The sequence below is a fragment of the Barbatula barbatula genome (genome assembly GCF_947034865.1).
Source record: "Barbatula barbatula genome assembly, chromosome: 4".
In the NCBI taxonomy this organism is placed as follows: domain Eukaryota; kingdom Metazoa; phylum Chordata; class Actinopteri; order Cypriniformes; family Nemacheilidae; genus Barbatula; species Barbatula barbatula.
Genome location: NC_136768.1, coordinates 10,598,170 through 10,610,743, shown reverse-complemented (window position 1 = coordinate 10,610,743; position 12,574 = coordinate 10,598,170).

The window sequence follows — 12,574 nt, the reverse complement described above, 5'->3', positions numbered from 1 at the left end:
CATGGTAGGGATACCTCTCTTGGAGTGGGAGGAGCTAGAAGGGGTAGGGCATGACAGGAAGGCCGGCTGAGAGGCCGGCTGGACAGGACTGGGTGCAGGACTTGGGACCACCGGACTTGACGGGACCACCGGACTTGACGGGACCACCGGACTTGACGGGACCACCGGACTTGACGCCTGGGCAGGGCTGGATACCGGCTGCTGGGCAGGACAGGATGGTGCCACTCTCCTCTGCTTCTTCCTCCTTGAACGGCTCACAGGACGTGTGGCCGGCTGCAGAGTAGCGGTGGGGGACCCCACTAGTTGGTGGTGGAGCAGAGGGTGAGGGCGCGACGGTTGTCAACACCCCGAGCTTCAGGGCAAGACCCTCAGGGATGGGGCCCAACGGAGATGAAAAACACGGATGTGTTGAGACCCTGGGCTCCGGTCGGCTCATGACAAACCTGAGCACACCCTCAAAGTCCAGCGGTCTCAGCCTCCTTATCTCCGCTGGCGATAGGGGAACCCTGAGGCCGTGGATGAATGCTGCGGTCACCTCCTCCTCTCCGAGGACCACCTCTCCTGCAGCTTCCAGAAACCTATCAAGGTAGTCCGCCAGGTCGGAGTTATCCTGCAGAGGGGACGAGGCTGGCGGGACCTTGCAGCAAACACTGCTGCCTGCTGGGTTCTTTGTGGTCGGTTCATTCTGTTATGGTTGTGGACAGAACCTAAGCGCAGGCAGACATGTGTCGAACAACAAGACTTTATTTCAAAACAAAGACCCTCGATGGGGAAAACATGAACACAAACAAGACTGAAAACTTCCCACAAGGGCAACAAAACAAACAAGGTCTTAAGAAAAACAAACTAAGTCCACAAACTTGAGTCCAGGGAACAGGAACACAGGTAATCCAGACAGACTAGGAAGGGTAAATGTGCAAAGTGTGCAAAATGAACCGACAAGGGACAGAGGGAAACTGGGGCTTGATAAAGGTAAACACTAACAAGGACTGATGACACAGGGAGAGTGACCACAGGTGACATGGATGAAACACTAAGGGAAAGCTAACAGGAGGATTGCACGAGGCAGGTGAGGGGACTGAAACACTAAGGGAAAGATGGACCAGGGCTGGAGACAAGACTAACACTAATGGACCGCTAACCGGGGAAACAAGGGGGCGGGACTAAAGGTTGTGACACCGGAGAGAGAGCATGGCTTCTCAAACCAAAACAATGCTCTTTCTCCACACAAAACACATGGGACTGACATGATCCTGCCACAAGACTCGAAAACCAAGACAAGGAGAGGCAGGATCATGACAAAATGAATGTAGTTTTATTTGACTATGCCGCAAAAATATTTCTCCTCCAAAGCTCAATGTTACAACACGTAAATTATAGTAAGCCACGAAATACAAGAAACACTCATCAAGGGTCTTCGTGTTTCATGACAGATGCACGTACACTGCCAGAATGGGAGACTTGTAAGAATGGGGGGCGTGTAAAGTTATTTCAATAAAACATTTCTGTTAACTGAAATTAAATCAAATGTAGGCCTAAAAATATTATTTTAAAACTTAATGAACGTTAACGAAAATTACAAATGTTGTTTAAGTTGAGACAATAAAATTTGTAACAATTTGAAAATAAATGAAAACTAGTCCGATTCTCTAACCATTAGGCCACCACTGCCCGTGCTTGTAAAACATTTCTTGGCATCCATAGTAGGAAAAATTACAAAATAGTTTTGAAACAACTTAAGGGGCGAGTAAATGAAGACAGAACTTTCATTTTTGGGTGAACTCTCCACTTAAAGCCACACTTTAGAACATTGGCTTACAGTTTCCCCATGTGGTTGATAAGGGCAATTGTTTTTTTCCAGTGTTGTAAATAATGTTGCTGTAGAAGCTTCCCTGTGGGCAGCGCAATACACTTGAATTTTTAAGTAAGCTGGTGGAACCCGCGAATGCAGAAACGTTGTTTGGCAACCATGTGGCACTCTTCCGAAGGCAGGGCATGGGTCCGTTTAAGAGCTGTTCTACCGCTTAAATAATTTTAGAGGCACTTATTTAAGGTCGAAAAACTACAAAGTGGGGCTTTAAAAATTAAGTGTACTGCTAACTGTGGAGAGTGTTTCACACACATTTGAGTGTAAAATGTAAACAGTTGGCAATATAACAGATTTCAAGAGTATCACCCCGTTGAACACGGCAAAACGTGACATATTTTTCAGAAAAATAGTTCAGTTTTAGTTTGTATCAAATGTTTAGGAAGGAAAAAAGTCACTATCACGTACCTTCTCTGGATCTGTTCCACATTGGTGGAAAGATCTACCAGCTGCTACAAGATCAGCAGACTCGGTTGCTGTCTTTAAGAAACACCTAAAAACGCATCTCTTCCGTCAACACGTCGCTGATTGATTTATCCTTTCCTTCTTAAAAAAAACCCCACTTACTAACCTCACTATTCTTAGCTTTGTATACTGTGCTAGGCTTTAATGGACTAGTTTGATGCACTTATGTATTTTGTTGCCTATGTTGATAAAATTGCTTCTGTAAGTCGCTTTGGATAAAAGCGTCTGCTAAATGACTAAATGTAAATGTAAATGTTTAATGATTATGCATAACTCATATGGTGTGCTTTGTGGTGGAGAATATTCACAACCTGGGTATTCTGATTAAGAGTAGCTCGAATTAGGCATGAGATATCGTTGTTGTATTACAGGTTGTATTCTTACGGCTAATATGGTTTGCTGGAGAGAAAACCACATAAACTCTTTTAAAGCGCGAGATCAATCAAAATCAATGGAATTTGACACATTCTCTCTTTTTGAACTGCTATGTTTGAGGTAGCCACAAATTGCTAATTTCTCTTTGATGTAAAATTAGATTTTGGCGTTCTTTTGCATTTATTCCAAACAATTCATACCAGGAACCATTACTCACAAAATTCCAGTTCGATTGATTTTAAATTTAGACAACATCTTTGTTTTTACACAAATAGAAAGCTGAGAACATCCAGTCAAATGTCATGGATAGCGGATCCCCCTCCAGAATTTCCAGAGCACCTTTATTATGCCAGTATGAAGCTATAAGCTTGTTTGTTCCACTGTAATAATATTATCCAGTTCACATTAGACCCTGTCGCTTCTTCATTCCCATTAGAAAACATATTCTCTGCACCTGACAAACATTTGCATGTGTTAAGACATGTTAAATGTTAAACATGCTTAAATTGATATAAAAATACAATTTGCAGATTATTTTAGAAACATTATTGCCCAATAAGCGCAGACCCTTTATTCGGTTTTGATTTAACAGGAAATAAAAATGCGTTTCTTAATATATAGTACATTATCTTAATAAAAATGTGTTTGTCTCTACTGAGAATGTCTATATCTGCAAAAAGCCAGCATTCCTATGTATAAAATATCATCATCTGCAGCTGTTTAGCTGGTGCTGAATGAAAGTATGAAGCTTTAGAACCTGCCATCTGCTATATATATCTGCTCAGAGATTACATATTTTTGTATACAAACCCCAGAAGTGAGTTAGCATTTTAGGACTTCCGGTTCAATCTCTCTTAAGTGTGTGAGGTTTTTGAATCGGTTTTTGGTAAATCGGCCAAAATGAGGTCTGTGGTAAACAAAACCTCTAAATATTTTCACGTTTTATTCTATGACATAAAACACACTAATAATCACCCGCCTGTGATTGATTTAAAGTCCCTGTGAAACATTAGTTGCTGACGCATTTCCGAGTGAAAAGGAATTTCAAAGGAGAAATTGAGAGGGCGTGGCTTGCGTATTTCTCTGCAAATTGATTGGATGTTTAAAAACGGCCGTTACATTTTGAAACGAAACTGGTAGCAAACTGACAGTTGAAGGGGAGGAGTTAACAGATGCTCCCCCCAAGCTGTCGAACTTGCGTCATTTGAGATGGATAGTCATTTCAGGGCGGAAGTGCATTTTCAGATTAGAACTGAAGATCATGGAGGGTACATCAATTTAAAAAAGGAAATTACCCACATTGGTAGGCAATTTACTATAAAAGCTGTAATATTTCATGAAAAAAAAATTGTCACTTTAAATTTCACTGTGACTTTAAAGCCTGAAAAACGGCGATTGCTAACAAGTTGCTAAAAGTGATTACTTCCTTTGGTGGACACATTAGACGTCACAGTGCATATAAAGCTCACAAATAATGCCACATGGGCACAAATCTCTCAAAACGTAGATGCGGATTCATTCATGGAGCTATCGTAGGCTTGGTGGTGGTGACGCTGATATCGAGCGACCTTAAGTGTAGTCTGATTATAGTGTTTATCGTGTCATTGTTTTACTTCTGAAGATTGTATTTCGGATTCAAAAATAACAAATGTTGTGTTAATTTGTAAAGATGATCTTGATAGACAAAACGTGTAAACATCATAAACCTTTGATAATCACAGAGATTTATTTTTGCGATCTTCCAAAAGTCTATGGGAAAAATGCATAGGCTTTCCCGTCGAGGGAACCACTGCAGCGCTAACTTCCGGGTTGCCTACAGAAAACGTCATCTCTCCGGCTCCCTATTCAGTTCAGCATCCAAGCCAATGGAGCAAGACATAAATGACATGTCAAACGTCACATTCAAAGCAGTGTAACCCAATGTGGTAGATCATGGTGCCTGCAACACCAAGATCTCAGTTTAATGATGGCAAAATTACACCAGAATATATCATTTCGTAGTGTCATTGGATCCATCTGCACTCCACAGATGTTAATGGGAGGGAATTTAATGAAATTCAATTAATCTTTTGAATAACAACTGAAAATATCCCTATATGACTATAGTGATTTAACCCAGATGGATTCACTGGAGCAAAATCTAAATCTCATTTAATCAGATGTGTTCGCTTTCCGTGTCATATTAATCCACTAAAACACCTTTACTTGTGAAATAGAGTGTTCAAAACAATATTTTAGCTAGAAATTAAACATCTATTATCATCATTTACGGTAACCATCACGTCAACACATATGACTCTTTTCCATGCTTCACAAAGACAGCTGTTGAACACAATGTTCATGTAGCTTCAAGTGTTGCAGTCGGTCTCCATTCCCTTCCGTTAATGCAGTGTACATTTGTTTTTTATCAGTATGTGTACTTCTTTGGGATTCAAACCCATTACACGCTACTTACCAATCGAGAAGCACCTTTCACTTGTATAACAAAGAGTAGTGCAGGACTCCAGTTCTTCACCATTTACTCATGGGTCTATTTTGGTGGGCTACTACAAAACGTATCCCCAATGCCATCACATTTGGCTGTGTGAAAAACTGCAAACAACATTTTTTCATACGCAAAACTACAACCTGTCTGCTCCATTTTCATTCAGAGACATTCCGATATTTGATGATAGGTATGAGTGTAAATGATTCTTTCGCAGTTGTGTTTGGTCTCTATGCACTCAGACCACTGACAACTTTGTACTTTATATTATGCAAACTAGAAAAAATTATGGGTTTACACTCTTGGCCAAATTACACCACTGGAGTGCAAAAGCACCCAATTTTGCAATCTCCTTCTCATTTGAAAGGGATAAAATATAGCATTTCAACAAATACTACATATTCAGAATCTCCTGTAGAGAGACAACAACAGTAACGCCATGTTCTGCATCTTGCTTTAGAGACTGTCTGACGCATAGTTAAGTGTCCTGTAGAAACCAACACAGACATATCGATAGCAAGGTAGCAAAAAGACAATATGACCCTCATCTGCATGCTGCAGATTTTCAAGGACCTTTAAAAACAACTTAAGCAGTTTTAGGACCCATTGACTACCATAGCTGGAAAAATGACAATGGTAGTCAAAAGTGCCCCAGAAATGTTTGCTGTCCTACTATCTTCCAAATCTCTTCTTTTGTGTTTAACAGTACAAAAAATGGTCCTGCCATGGTAGTCAATGGGTCCTAAAACTGTTTGGTTACAAGAATTCTTTCCAATATCTTTCTATGTGTTCATCAGAAGAAAGAAATTTGGAACCACTCGAAGGTGAGTAAATGATGATATTTTGGGGTGAACTATCCCTTTAAATATCTATGGTGTGTAGAACAAATATTTATCAATGTAATGTTTAACTTTCATGCAGTGCAGATACAATTGAATGATAAACACTTCAGGCCGCATTCTGTCTTTGTGATACATGATCTTGTGTTTAGCTTTTAATCTCTTCTCTGCCTGAGGAACAAAAAAAAACACTCTTTTGTTTGTCGTGTCCACTTCAGACAACAATCCTAAGGTGATGCCTTCACGCTTGTTTAATGGTGACAGATGTGTGACATTACAGACCCCGAGTAACCTTTAAAGAGGGACGATGAATTTGTGGGGTCTTGAAGCATCTTATTCCTTCGGCCAAATGAGAGTTTAATGTCCTTTTTACTTTTTTGTTTAGATTTATGAAGATTAACTCTCTTCGCGTCATTGTGCTGATGTTTTGCGGGAGTGATAATGTCACATCATTTGTAGAAAAACATAAAAATTGATTCGATGTGGAATAATAGTAAAATTCACTTTTCATTTTATTTGGCAGCCTTAGAGCAAAAGCATGTAATGTCATATTCTAGTAAATGGCATAAGAAATGGGGGAAATTGTATCGTAGTAATGACTTTTCATTGTAATGAAATGACCATTTACTTTTTTATTGCACTACAACCCCCATTTTCGAATGTAGGTATCCATGTTCCACTGACTACAAAATAAAGCCAGATCTTTTTATCATCAGTTAAATAGCTTATATAATACTTATATATGTAACAGGGACTTCATCAATAATAGACCATAGTATTACACAAGATTGTTCTAAATCCCTAATTCATCACAAGTAATATTAATTATTTATTTGATCAGGTATGTCTCATTACACTTTTGTGCCGCCAAAATCTCTGTTAATAGCAGTTTGATTTAAGTATTTTATGTGTTTAGTCAATTGACATCCACGAAATCATAATAATAAGATATATTGTGTGTGTGCGCGTGCGCGTGTGCGTGTGCGTATGATATAGATATATATATATATAGATATTGGGGAAATTGGGGTAAAATAAGAAGATTTTTTTTATGTCATTTTGCTCAATAATTATGTTTATTTTAACAAAATCATTTCAGACTTCAGACTTAACAACATGAACTTTTAGCATTTTAACAGTATCAAACTCAGACATCACAGGGATTTAAACCAATGATACTACATGTTTCTAATTGCTCATTCTCCTGATCCGTCTTTAAACTGTCTCTGAGAGACTCTTTATCAGAGGTGATCTTCCTAATCCTCCAGCTAATTTACTGTAAACCCTCAGCATCTTCTGTTACACTTACTGTGTGCTTTCTGCATCCCAACGTCAGACAGAAACTGTGGTAATCAGACAACCCAATTTGACCATCAGGTATCAGTCAGTCTAAAACCGAGGTGGTCTGGGATTTCCCAGTGGTCCAACAAAGGTCTAGCCACAAAAGTGTATGAGTATCTTTACAAAAACTTCCACTGAGACAAATTGACTAGAACCAAACACGCTGTTCGACCCAGGGGATTTAAACAGAAGTGTGGGAACCCCAAACAATATTCCGGCTTACCGGCTACAAGTTGTTCTTAAAAAGGAATTCAGGGATAGTTCAGCCCTTCTCTCTGTTCTGTGAAGGCTGTCAGAACAGTGAGATGAATCCCAGAAGGCCATTTATTGAAAACAATGACTACGGTTGAGAACGTTAATATCTTGGCCAGCAGATAACAGCACAAAATGTTGCCTTTTGTGGCATCGCGTCCAGTGTAGACACGGTGTCAGGTGCGCTGTGAATGGAGGAACGGCAGGACATTTCTCAGTAGTGTAACTACAGGGTGTTGTTTGTGCACTCCAAAGTGAAGCATGCAGAGCAGCCCGAGGTAAATGAATAGCTGTCCAATATCTCAACTTTCATTTGACAGCCTGCGTTTCGACTGTTCCCTGCACTCCTGCACTCCAGAGCGATATTGCTTTGACAAACCCTTCATCTAATGAGAAGGCTTAAAGAAAAAGAAAATAAGAGACAGAGAAGGTCTGTTTGAAGGCTGTTTTACTGCTTCTTCTCTCAGGCTATTCTGTAAAACTCCAAACATTTTAAAGCCAGTAAAAAAACAACGATTTCCATTATGTTTTTCCTTACTGGTGGCAATTTTTCCTAGTTCTACCACAGCCCATTTACAATTCACTTACTGTCAACTATCATTATCTCTCCAACCAGACACGTTCAGAATCTACAACTAAAATAGTAACTTGTATAAAACAACACCTAGTTACTAGTAGTGAACATTAATAAGTGTTCATTTAAAAAAAAAACAATAATATCAAATATGCAGCTGTCCTTCTGAAACCTTGTATCTGCAATTTTTTATTTACTGTACTTTTTGTCCCAAATCATTATTATTATATACATCCTTTATGTTTGTCACTTGGTTTTGCAAATATTTAACCAATAAAAAGTATTTAAAGTTGCTGGTCAACTATGACAGCACAGTATTTAATAATTTAAGAAGTATAGTGTTTTTTCTATTTTCTGAATGAGGACATCCGAGGTTTCAGAAGGACGGCAACGAAATGTAATGGCTGCTTAAAAAACGAAACGGCCTCCATTTCCTCACGAGAGACATTTCAGACTGAATTCAACATCAGTACAGCAAAGAGATGTACATGGATGCTTAAACAATATCATATTTAGTTAAAAAGGCTGTAAAGAGTTGTATTATTCACACATCTGCTATGCTCGAGAACACTTACCAAAGCATCACGTACGTAACGCAACCTTGGTTTAATGATTTATTGCACTCTTAATCAATAAGTCATGGCCTCCAAGTTTTAGGCCATGGAGGAATTTAAAAACAGTGAATCTGATATATATTCAGAGTTATCATTTAGAGTAACAACACTGCTTCTAGGCTGGTAGTTTGCAGCACTGGCCTGATAATGTTGATGATCATTTTTTTTTTATTCTGTAAACTACGAACACTATTTCTCTCAAATGTCAAATAGACATATAGTTTCTATTTGCATTTATTTGCAGAAAAAACAAAACTGGAGAGATAAGTCAAAAAAACAGAAAAGCTGCTCTGTTATTTTGTCAGACCTCAAATACTGCAAAGAACACAAGATCATGTTCACTTTTAAGCAATTACAACAATAATATTTCTACATGCATTTAGAAAATCTCTTTTATGTGATATAACCTTGTTTTACAATGCTGAAGGGCTTTCACATTGCTGTTATATGACTTTATGTCAGCACTAATGTTGATTTTGTTAAAATCCAACACACTAGACTGGAACGGCCACAATACACATAGAAATGTTCATTAAATAAAAAATGTTGAATGGTCTCTTAATATTTTATGCGACTTTTATGCCACGTTAATATTATTGAGCGTACATGGTTTACTGTAATACCATTGTTCAAGGTTGTTTAAACACATTTCTTGAAACTATGGCTCATCTTTTCCCAACTCTAAACACAAATCCATAACTTCTCACCTAATTCCCTAACATCCCATTTTCGAGTCCAAATGAAGCTCTCTTCTCAAAACCATTCCAAGCAAACCTTTCCGCCAAACATAACACGCAAGCTGTCTTAGACACTCATGAGATCAATATAAAACACTGTTACAGAAACATCTTATTGGGATTCAACCATAGAGTAATTTCACAGAAAAGTTCAGAAACCCACTTTATAAAATGGCTATGCAACACAATACAGAATATAATTGTATAAATATATAAATAAACATGGCATCCTATGTACCTTTGGCCCAATTTTGTTACAGGATACTATAGCAGTTTCTTGTTCTTCTGACAAAAGATTATTTTGTAAGTAGTCGTCTCTAAGTTCTGCAACAATACAGAACATGTAAAAAACTTTCTCTCATATAAAGTGTGTACTGTAAGTTTACAGTATGAAGTATAAAGCCCTGTAGATGATTCTAGGATGCACAACCTGTGCTTCTATCGGAGGACGTTTTTGTGTGGGGTTTGGACAAGTTGGTGTATAGTTCTGAGATTGTGTTTATAGTTGTGAGAAAATGGTTCAAGACTATTTGATTTCAGTTCGTTCTTGTCATTATGAAAACTGTCAAAACATGTGAAAAGAATCAGGATGAAACGAAGACGCACAATATTATAACAGACATTTTGCTGCTTCACAGTGGAAACATGAATGTCAATATAAATGACACTTTAAGATAAATATCCTAAGCTCTACTTACAATTCATACAGTTCTGCATGCAAGAGACACTAGCAACCATTTCATGGTTGGATTGTTTAACAAAGACTAATTACAAACTAAATATTGACATTATCTTACTGTTGCACACAAGTGTATGGTTTTTTTTCTAAACTCCAAAAACAACGGTAATGTTTCATGAGTGACATGTCAAACTTCAAACAGGTTGTCTCTATCGCTATCTGTTAAACCGACAGTTCAGAAACTTTAGCATTAGAGAGAATTTCCCTGCACAGTTGCACACTTTTATTTGTAGGGATTATGGATTTAGTTTCTCTCAATATGTTAATAGGAAGAGAGAGCTTAAAGGCGCCCTGAATCGCCTTGGAACACGCAGCATCCAGTGGCGGCTGGTGAAAAATATTCTCGGTGGGGCTGTGCCATACTTTTTTGTTTCCGTAACCATCGCAATAAAATTTAACACAAACTGCAGGACAGCAGTGCTCAGTGAAATAGTCAGTAATTATTTAATGCCAATATTAAAAAGTTGAGGCATTCGTACACAAAAACATAAACATCATGATGCACAAACACAAGCCTTTTATTTGCATTTAAACTGAACTTGTAAACAATTGACTATTTCTACATATAAGTAACATCTTTTGGAAAGGCTGTTGGTGCCATTGGTAGTAAATAGGCAACACAATATGCATGCTGTCAGAACAGAGTGGAAAGTGGACAATAACATTAAATTATTATAAAGTTTATAGGAATTCTTACACTGTATAAAGGATGTATAATATAGAAATGGATATCAAGTGGCTGAACTCAAACCTTTGACTGGAAGAATAGCATAAAGTATTTTATGATCAAACTAAATGTAACTAATTGTTAATGTGCTCCAGAACTGCAACAATTAATTGATACAAAACATATATACAGTAATATTAGCAAACACACTATTAACATTTTTTAGAGTACCATATATAACTGAATGATTTTTATGCTAAGGTCAACTATATACAAAGAAACGTGTGTGTGTGTGTGTGAAGCTACGGGAGAAGCCGCGCATATACTGCTTCCCTTTTTCGCTAGCCTGCTGTTTGATTGAGAGGTCAGGTTGATCTGGGCCCAGCTCTTTCACCCGAACTTTCTCCGACAAAGTTCTCCTCTCAAACGGATCTTGGAGGAGAGATTTCACCGAGTTAGGGTTGGGTCTTGGAGGAGTAACGTCCGCGCTCGCCATTGTCGTTTAGTAAAAATGGCGCCCCTAGAGCCCAGTCCTTATTTTATCAGGGCTTGGGGCGATAAAATGATCGCCCTTCTTGGATTCTATTTAAGAACGCTGATTGGCTAAATTTTATGTCATACATTCATATCTTAAATTAGCAATTGGCTTAACTGCTACATAGACCCGCCTCCTTGGGGCGCTTTCTCTATCGCCCCAGAGCTGATGAAGCGGTCAGACAGGCAGAGGAAAGGTAGCAAATATGATTTTGTATCATATTTTACATGTATTACTGGGTGCATTCCATATTTAAAACACAAATATTGACATACTGATGTTTTTCTCATTATTATTACTATTTTTGTTTTAATTGTTTTAATTTTTTTTTTTTGTGGCTTAAGGGGGGCGGCGCCCTAGCGCCCTCTATTGGCCGGCCGCCACTGGCAGCATCACTGATGTGTTGACGACGTAATATCAACTTAAAATGCAGAGCGTGCGAAACATATCGACGAGTGGTCACGCCCCCTTTTAAAATAACCAATAACGTTTTATTTACAGCACAGTCAGCCTCAGCCTGCAACGCTGCATGTAACAGTGTGATAGCCACAGTGTCGCCGGTGGTGTTAGTCTATTGGAAAAGAATTGGCAGATCAGGAATTCCAATAATGTGTGATTTGAAGCTTGTTATTTACGGGTTAAGGGGTTTGTCTTCCCCTTTACTCGCCAAGGCTATGATGTCTGATCTCTTCCATAGACCGTTAACGTTCAACATAATGTATAGACTCTGTGATCAGCTCTATGCTATCTTGTCTCTGAACCGGAGGACCCTAGCGTGCAACCTCCCGTGTGACACTAACGCGAAATTAAAACTTTAGCGTTAATGTTTACACTGTTTGGATCATCCCCTATCACCCATCTAGTGTAGGCTATAATGCGTAGGACACGGTGAATAAATGTGCGAACGAGTGGCTAATACACGGCGCCACTTCAGCTGCTATGCTAGTAAAGGGGGCGGGAGTCTTCGGATCCTAAAGCGGATTTGATTGGACAAGAACTTTGAAGAGAGGCTGAAGTGTAGTGTGATGTCGTGGAATTTCTAGATTTGTTTGAGCGCACGTGCCAGACCGTCAGTTTTAAACGG